Raw genomic sequence first — 7,500 nt, 5'->3', positions numbered from 1 at the left:
CCCTTTCTCTCCCCCTTTCTCTCTCCCCTTTCTCCCTCCCCTTTCTCTCCCCCTTTCTCCCCCCTTTCTCTCCCCCTTTCTCTCTCCCATTTCTCTCCCCCTTTCTCTCCCCTTTCCCTCTCCTTTCTCTCACCCCCTTTCTCTTTCCCCCTTTCTCTCCCCCCTTTCTCCCCACTTTCTCTCTCCCCATTTCTGTTTCTCTCTCCCCTTTCTCCCCCCCCTTTCTCTCCCCCTTTCTCTCCCCCCTTTCTCTCCCCCCTTTCCCTCCCCCTGTCTCTCCCCCATTTCTCTCCCCCTTTCTCTCTCCCCTTTCTATCCCCTCTTGCTATCCCCCTTTCTCTCCCCCCCTTTCTCTCCCCCCTTTCTCTCCCCCCTGTCTCTCCCCCTGTCTCGCCCCCATTTCTCTCCCCCCTGTCTCCCCCCCTGTCTCTCCCCCATTTCTCTCCCCCCTTTCTCTCCCCCCTTTCTCTCTCCCCTTTCTCTCTCCCTTTCTCTCTCCCCTTTCTCTCCCCCCCTTTTCTCTCCCCCTTTCTCTCCCCCTTTCTCTCTCCCATTTCTCTCCCCCCTTTCTCTCCCCCTTTCTCTCCCCCCTTTCTCTCTCCCCCTTTCTCTCTCCCCGTTTCTTTCCCCCCTTTCACTCCCCCTTTCTCTCCCCCTTTCTTTCCCCCTGTCTCTCCCCGTTTCTATCCCCACTTTCTCTCCCCCTTTCTTTCCCCCTTTCTATCCCCCTTTCTCTCCCCCTTTCTCTCCCCCTTTCTCTCCCCCTTTCTTTCCCCCTTTCTTTCCCCCTGTCTCTCCCCATTTCTCTACCCCATTTCTCTCCCCCTTTCTCTCCTCCCTTTCTATCCCCCTTTCACTCCCCCTTTCTCTCCCCCCTTTCTTTCCCCCTGTCTCTCCCCATTTCTCTACCCCATTTCTCTCCCCCCTTTCTTTCCCCCTATTTCTTTACCCATTTCTCTCCCCTTTCCTCCCCCTTTCTCTCCCCCTTTCCTCCCCCTTTCTCTCACCCCCTTTCTTTCCCCCTGTTTCTATCCCCATTTCTTTACCCCATTTCTCTGGTCCTAGTGTACTATATCCCCCTTAGGGCTCTCTCTCCCCCCTTGTACTCCCCCTTTCTCTCACCCCTTTCTTTCCCCCTGTCTATATAGGGATTTCTCTACCCCATTTCTCTATAGGGAATAGTGCTTTCTATCCTCCCTCATAGAACTCCTTCTTAAATTATCACTCTTGTTACTTTTTTCTTCATATTAAAATCTTTGATTTCTTCCTAAAAAATATGTTTCTGCTCTGTACAGACGCGCACACATACATACACACACAAACATATATTTAATTACACGGCTAATTAGCAGATAGGTGAGCGAGGTAGAGGGTATTCCAAAAGGCAGCGTACACCTATGGCCCTGGTCTGAAGTAGTGTACTATATAGGGAATAGGGCTCTATAGGGCTCTGGTCTAAAGTAGTGTACTATATAGGGAATAGGGTTCTATAGGGCTCTGGTCTAAAGTAGTGTACTATATAGGGAATAGGGTTCTATAGGGCTCTGGTCTAAAGTAGTGTATTATATAGGGAATAGTGCTCTGGCCTAAAGTAGTGTACTATATAGGGAATAGGTCTCTGGTCTAAAGTAGTGTACTATATAGGGAATAGGGTTCTATAGGGCTCTGGTCTAAAGTAGTGTATTATATAGGGAATAGTGCTCTGGTCTAAAGTAGTGTACTATATAGGGAATAGGGTTCTATAGGGCTCTGGTCTAAAGTAGTGCACTATATAGGGAATAGGGTTCTATAGGGCTCTGCTCTAAAGTAGTGTACTATATAGGGAATAGGGTTCTATAGGGCTCTGGTCTAAAGTAGTGCACTATATAGGGAATAGGGCTCTGGTCTAAAGTAGTGCACTATATAGGGAATAGGGTTCTATAGGGCTCTGGTCTAAAGTAGTGCACTATATAGGGAATAGGGTTCTATAGGGCTCTGGTCTAAAGTAGTGTACTATATAGGGAATAGGGCTCTGGTCTAAAGTAGTGCACTATATAGGGAATAGGTCTCTGGTCTAAAGTAGTGTACTATATAGGGAATAGGGTTCTATAGGGCTCTGGTCTAAAGTAGTGCACTATATAGGGAATAGGTCTCTGGTCTAAAGTAGTGTATTATATAGGGAATAGGGCTCTGGTCTAAAGTAGTGTACTATATAGGGAATAGGGTTCTATAGGGCTCTGGTCTAAAGTAGTGCACTATATAGGGAATAGGGCTCTGGTCTAAAGTAGTGTACTATATAGGGAATAGGGTTCTATAGGGCTCTGGTCTAAAGTAGTGCACTATATAGGGAATAGGGTTCTATAGGGCTCTGGTCTAAAGTAGTGCACTATATAGGGAATAGGGCTCTGGCCTAAAGTAGTGTACTATATAGGGAATATGGTTCTATAGGGCTCTGGTCTAAAGTAGTGCACTATATAGGGAATAGGGCTCTGGTCTAAAGTAGTGTACTATATAGGGAATAGGGTTCTAAAGTAGTGGCTCTGGTGGTCTAAAGTAGTGCACTATATAGGGAATAGGGCTCTGGTCTAAAGTAGTGTACTATATAGGAATAGGGTTCTATAGGTTCTATAGGGCTCTGGTCTAAAGTAGTGCACTATATAGGGAATAGGGCTCTGGTCTAAAGTAGTGTACTATATAGGGAATAGGTCTCTGGTCTAGGGTTCTGGTCTAAAGTAGTGCACTATATAGGGAATAGGGCTCTGGTCTAAAGTAGTGTACTATATAGGGTTCTATAGGGCTCTGGTCTAAAGTAGTGTACTATATAGGGAATAGGGTTCTGGTCTAAAGGGAATAGTGTACTATATAGGGAATAGGGCTCTGGTCTAAAGTAGTGTACTATATAGGGAATAGGGTTCTATAGGGCTCTGGTCTAAAGTAGTGCACTATATAGGGAATAGGTCTCTGGTCTAAAGTAGTGCACTATATAGGAATAGGGCTCTGGTCTAAAGTAGTGCACTATATAGGGAATAGGGTTCTATAGGGCTCTGGTCTAAAGTAGTGCACTATATAGGGAATAGGGGTCTAAAGTAGTGTACTATATAGGGAATAGGGTTCTATAGGGCTCTGGTCTAAAGTATTGCACTATATAGGAGATAGGGCTCTGGTCTAAAGTAGTGCACTATATAGGGAATAGGTCTGGTCTAAAGTAGTGCACTATATAGGGAATAGGTCTCTGGTCTAAAGTAGTGTACTATATAGGGAATAGGGTTCTATAGGGGCTCTGGTCTAAAGTAGTGTACTATATAGGGAATAGGGTCTATAGGGCTCTGGTCTAAAGTAGTGTACTATATAGGAATAGGGCTCTGGTCTAAAGTAGTGTATTATATAGGGAATAGGGTCTAAAGTAGTGTACTCTCTGGTCTAAAGTAGTGTACTATATAGGGAATAGGGCTCTGGTCTAAAGTAGTGTATTACTCTGGTCTATATAGGGAATAGGGCTTTGGTCTAAAGTAGTGTACTATATAGGGAATTCTATAGGGCTCTGGTCTAAAGTAGTGTACTATATAGGGAATAGGGTTCTGGTCTAAAGTAGTGTACTATATAGGGAATAGGGTTCTCTGGTCTAAAGTAGTGCACTATATAGGGAATAGGGCTCTGGTCTAAAGTAGTGTACTATATAGGGAATAGGGTTCTATAGGGCTCTGGTCTAGGGAAAGTAGTGTACTATATAGGGAATAGGGCTCTGGTCTAAAGTAGTGTACTATATAGGGAATAAAAGTAGTGTTCCCTATAGGGCTCTGGTCTAAAGTAGTGGGAATACTATATAGGGAATAGGGCTCTGGTCTAAAGTAGTGTACTATATAGGGAATAGGGCTCTGGTCTAAAGTAGTGTACTATAGGGCTGGTCTGGTGCTATATAAGTAGTGTACTATATAGGGAATAGGGCTCTATAGGTCTAAAAAGTAGTGCACTATATAGGGAATAGGGCTCTGGTCTAAAGTAGTGTACTATATAGGGAATAGGGCTCTGGTCTAAAGTAGTGTACTATATAGAGGATAGGGCTCTGGTCTAAAGTAGTGTACTATATAGGGAATAGGGCTCTGGTCTAAAGTAGTGCACTATATGTACTATATAGGGAATAGGGCCCTGGTCTAAAGTAGTGCACTATATAGGAATAGGGCTCCTGGTCTAAAGTAGTGCACTATATAGGGAATAGGGCTCTGGTCTAAAGTAGTGGACTCTGGTCTAAAGTATATACTATATAGGGAATAGGGCTCTGGTCTAAAGTAGTGGGCTTGGTCTATATAGGGGAATAGGGCTCTGGTCTAAAGTAGTGCACTATATAGGGAATAGGGCCCTGGTCTATAGGGGGAATAGGGCCCTGGTCTAAAGTAGTGTACTATATAGGGAATAGGGTCTCTGGTCTAAAGTAGTGCTATATAGGGCTCTGGTCTAAAGTAGTGGGCTCTGGTCTACTATATAGGGAATAGGGCCCTGGTCTAAAGTAGTGTACTATATAGGGAATAGGGCTCTGGTCTAAAGTAGTGTACTATATAGGGAATAGGGCCCTGGTCTAAAGTAGTGTACTATATAGGGAATAGGGCCCTGGTCTAAAGTAGTGTACTATATAGGAATAGGGCTCTGGTCTAAAGTAGTGTACTATATAGAGGATAGGGCTCTGGTCTAAAGTAGTGTACTATATAGGGAATAGGGCCCTGGTCTAAAGTAGTGTACTATATAGGAATAGGGCCTGGTCTAAAGTAGTGCACTATATAGGGAATAGGGCCCTGGTCTAAAGTAGTGCACTATATAGGGAATAGGGCCCTGGTCTAAAGTAGTGCACTATATAGGGAATAGGGCCTGGTCTAAAGTAGTGTACTATATAGGCTCTAGCCCTGGTCTATACAGAATACATAGTGGGAATAGGGCCCTGGTCTAAAGTAGTGTGTTGCACTATATAGGAATAGGGCCCTGGTCTAAAAGTATATAGGGAATAGGGCTCTGGTATAGTGAATAGTAGGGTTCTCTGGTCCAAGTAGTGTATATAGGAATAGGGCCCTGGTCTAAAGTAGTGTATATAGGGAATAGTGCCCTGGTCTAAAGTAGTGCACTATGTAGGGAATAGGGCCCTGGTCTAAAGTAGTGTATATAGGAATAGGGCCCTGGTCTAAAGTAGTGGGAATAGGGCTCTGGTCTAGTGTATTATATCTGGAATAGGGCTCTGGTCTGTGTGTAGGGGAATAGGGCCCTGTGTGTGTGTATATAGGGAATAGGGCCTGCGTAGTGTACTATGTGCGTGTGGGTGCACGTGTGTGCTAGTAGTGTGTGTGTGTAAAGTGTGTCTGAACAGAGATAAGCTGACCCAGGGCAAAGAGATCATCCTGGATGTTTTCAAGGTCTAATTGTCTCTTCTTCTGCTGCTGCTTTCTGATAACAGAATGGAAATTAGCTCCATACTTTCCCAGGGAGCTACAGGCAGAGGAGTAGTTAACTGAGCTACAGACCGAAGGTCAAAGTTAGCTGAAGTTTTCAGGCAGAATGTGGTTTGCTGAGTTACAGGCCAGAAGGGAGTTAGCTGAGTTACAGGCAGAAGGGTAGTTAGCTGAGCTCCAGACTGAAGGTAGTTAGCTGAGTTACAGGCCGAAGGTAGTTAGCTGAGTTACAGGCCGAAGGGAGTTAGCTGAGCTACAGGCAGAGGGAGTTAGCTGAGCTCCAGACAGAAGGTAGTTAGCTGAGTTACAGGCCGAAGGTAGTTAGCTGAGTTACAGGCCGAAGGGAGTTAGCTGAGCTACAGGCAGAGGGTAGTTAGCTGAGCTCAGACTGAAGGTAGTTAGCTGAGTTACAGGCCGAAGGTAGTTAGCTGAGTTACAGGCCGAAGGGAGTTAGCTGAGCTACAGGCAGAGGGTAGTTAGCTGAGCTCCAGACTGAAGGTAGTTAGCTGAGTTACAGGCCGAAGGTAGTTAGCTGAGTTACAGGCCGAAGGGAGTTAGCTGAGCTACAGGCAGAGGGTAGTTAGCTGAGCTCCAGACTGAAGGTAGTTAGCTGAGTTACAGGCCGAAGGTAGTTAGCTGAGTTACAGGCCGAAGGGAGTTAGCTGAGCTACAGGCAGAGGGTAGTTAGCTGAGCTCCAGACAGAAGGTAGTTAGCTGAGCTACAGGCCGAAGGGAGTTAGCTGAGTTACAGGCCGAAGGAGTTAGCTGAGCTACAGGCAGAGGGTAGTTAGCTGAGCTCCAGACAGAAGGTAGTTAGAAGGTAGATAGCTGAGCTACAGGCAGAAGGTAGTTAGGATAGGTCTGTTTCACAGTTAGCTTTGTGGCTAATCAGGCTAGGTATGTTTCAAGCTAGCAGTTAGCAGACAGTTTAAAAAGCTCCTAGCATATCAAAATCTTGCTCTGCTTCACAGCTAGCTATAAGTCAGTTGTCAGCTAGACAATTGGACAATGACTACATTCCCAAACTACTAGCTGCTATACGGTTCGCAAACATTTAGCTAAGCTAGATATCAGCTAGCTAATAGGCTAATGATTCCCTCCCCTTCCACTGTGTAGCAAGCTGTTTTAGTAGCAGTTAGCAGACAATTAACAAAGCTAAATATCAGCTAGCTAATATGCTAATAATTGCTTCCTCCTTCCACTGTGTAGCAAGCTAAAAAATTAGCTATGTTTCAGTAGCAGTCAGAAGACATTTAGCTAAGCTACTAAGCTAAAGGTTACGTTAAGGGTTTGGTCAAGATCAAGCTGGCACTGCCTCACAGTGAGAGTTTCCCCCATGACAGATCAGTCTATGTCTGTTTCACGAGGGAGATTGGATCGAGTGGGGAGAGAGAGAGAGAGAGAGAGAGAGCTAGAGAGAGAGAGAGAGAGAGAGAGAGAGAGAGAGAGAGAGAGAGAGAGAGACAGAGACAGAGAGAGAGAGAGAGAGAGAGAGAGAGAGAGAGGAGAGAGAGAGAGAGACAGAGAGAGAGAGAGAGAGAGAGAGAGAGAGAGAGAGAGAGAGAGAGAGGAGGAGAGGGAGAGAGAGAGAGAGAGAGAGAGAGAGAGAGACAGAGAGAGAGAGAGAGAGAGAGAGAGAGAGAGAGAGAGAGAGAGAGAGGGAGGAGAGGGAGGAGGGAGGGAGAGAGAGGGAGGGAGGGAGGGGAGGGAGGGAGGGAGGGAGGGGAGGGAGAGAGAGAGAGGAGAGAGAGAGAGGGAGGAAGGGAGAGACAGAGAGAGAGAGACAGGGAGAGAGAGAGAGAGAGAGACAGAGAGAGAGAGAGGGAGAGGAGGGAGAGGGATAAAGGAGGGATGGAGGGAGGGAATCATGGACGACCCATGACCAAATCGGAACTTGGATGTCAGGGAGGGAGGGAGGGGTGGAGGGAGGGAGGGAGGGAGGGAGGGAGGGAGGGAGGGAGGGAGAGAGAGAGAGAGAGAGAGAGGAGAGAGAGGGAGAGAGAGAGAGGGAGAGAGAGAGAGAGGAGAGAGAGAGAGAGAGAGAGAGAGAGAGAGAGAGAGAGAGAGAGAGAGAGAGAGAGGGAGAGAG

This window comes from Oncorhynchus keta, chromosome 13 (genome assembly GCF_023373465.1).
Source record: "Oncorhynchus keta strain PuntledgeMale-10-30-2019 chromosome 13, Oket_V2, whole genome shotgun sequence".
NCBI classification, from domain to species: Eukaryota; Metazoa; Chordata; class Actinopteri; order Salmoniformes; family Salmonidae; genus Oncorhynchus; species Oncorhynchus keta.
The sequence above is the reverse complement of the archived record's forward strand: the minus strand, read 5'-3'. Positions refer to the sequence as shown.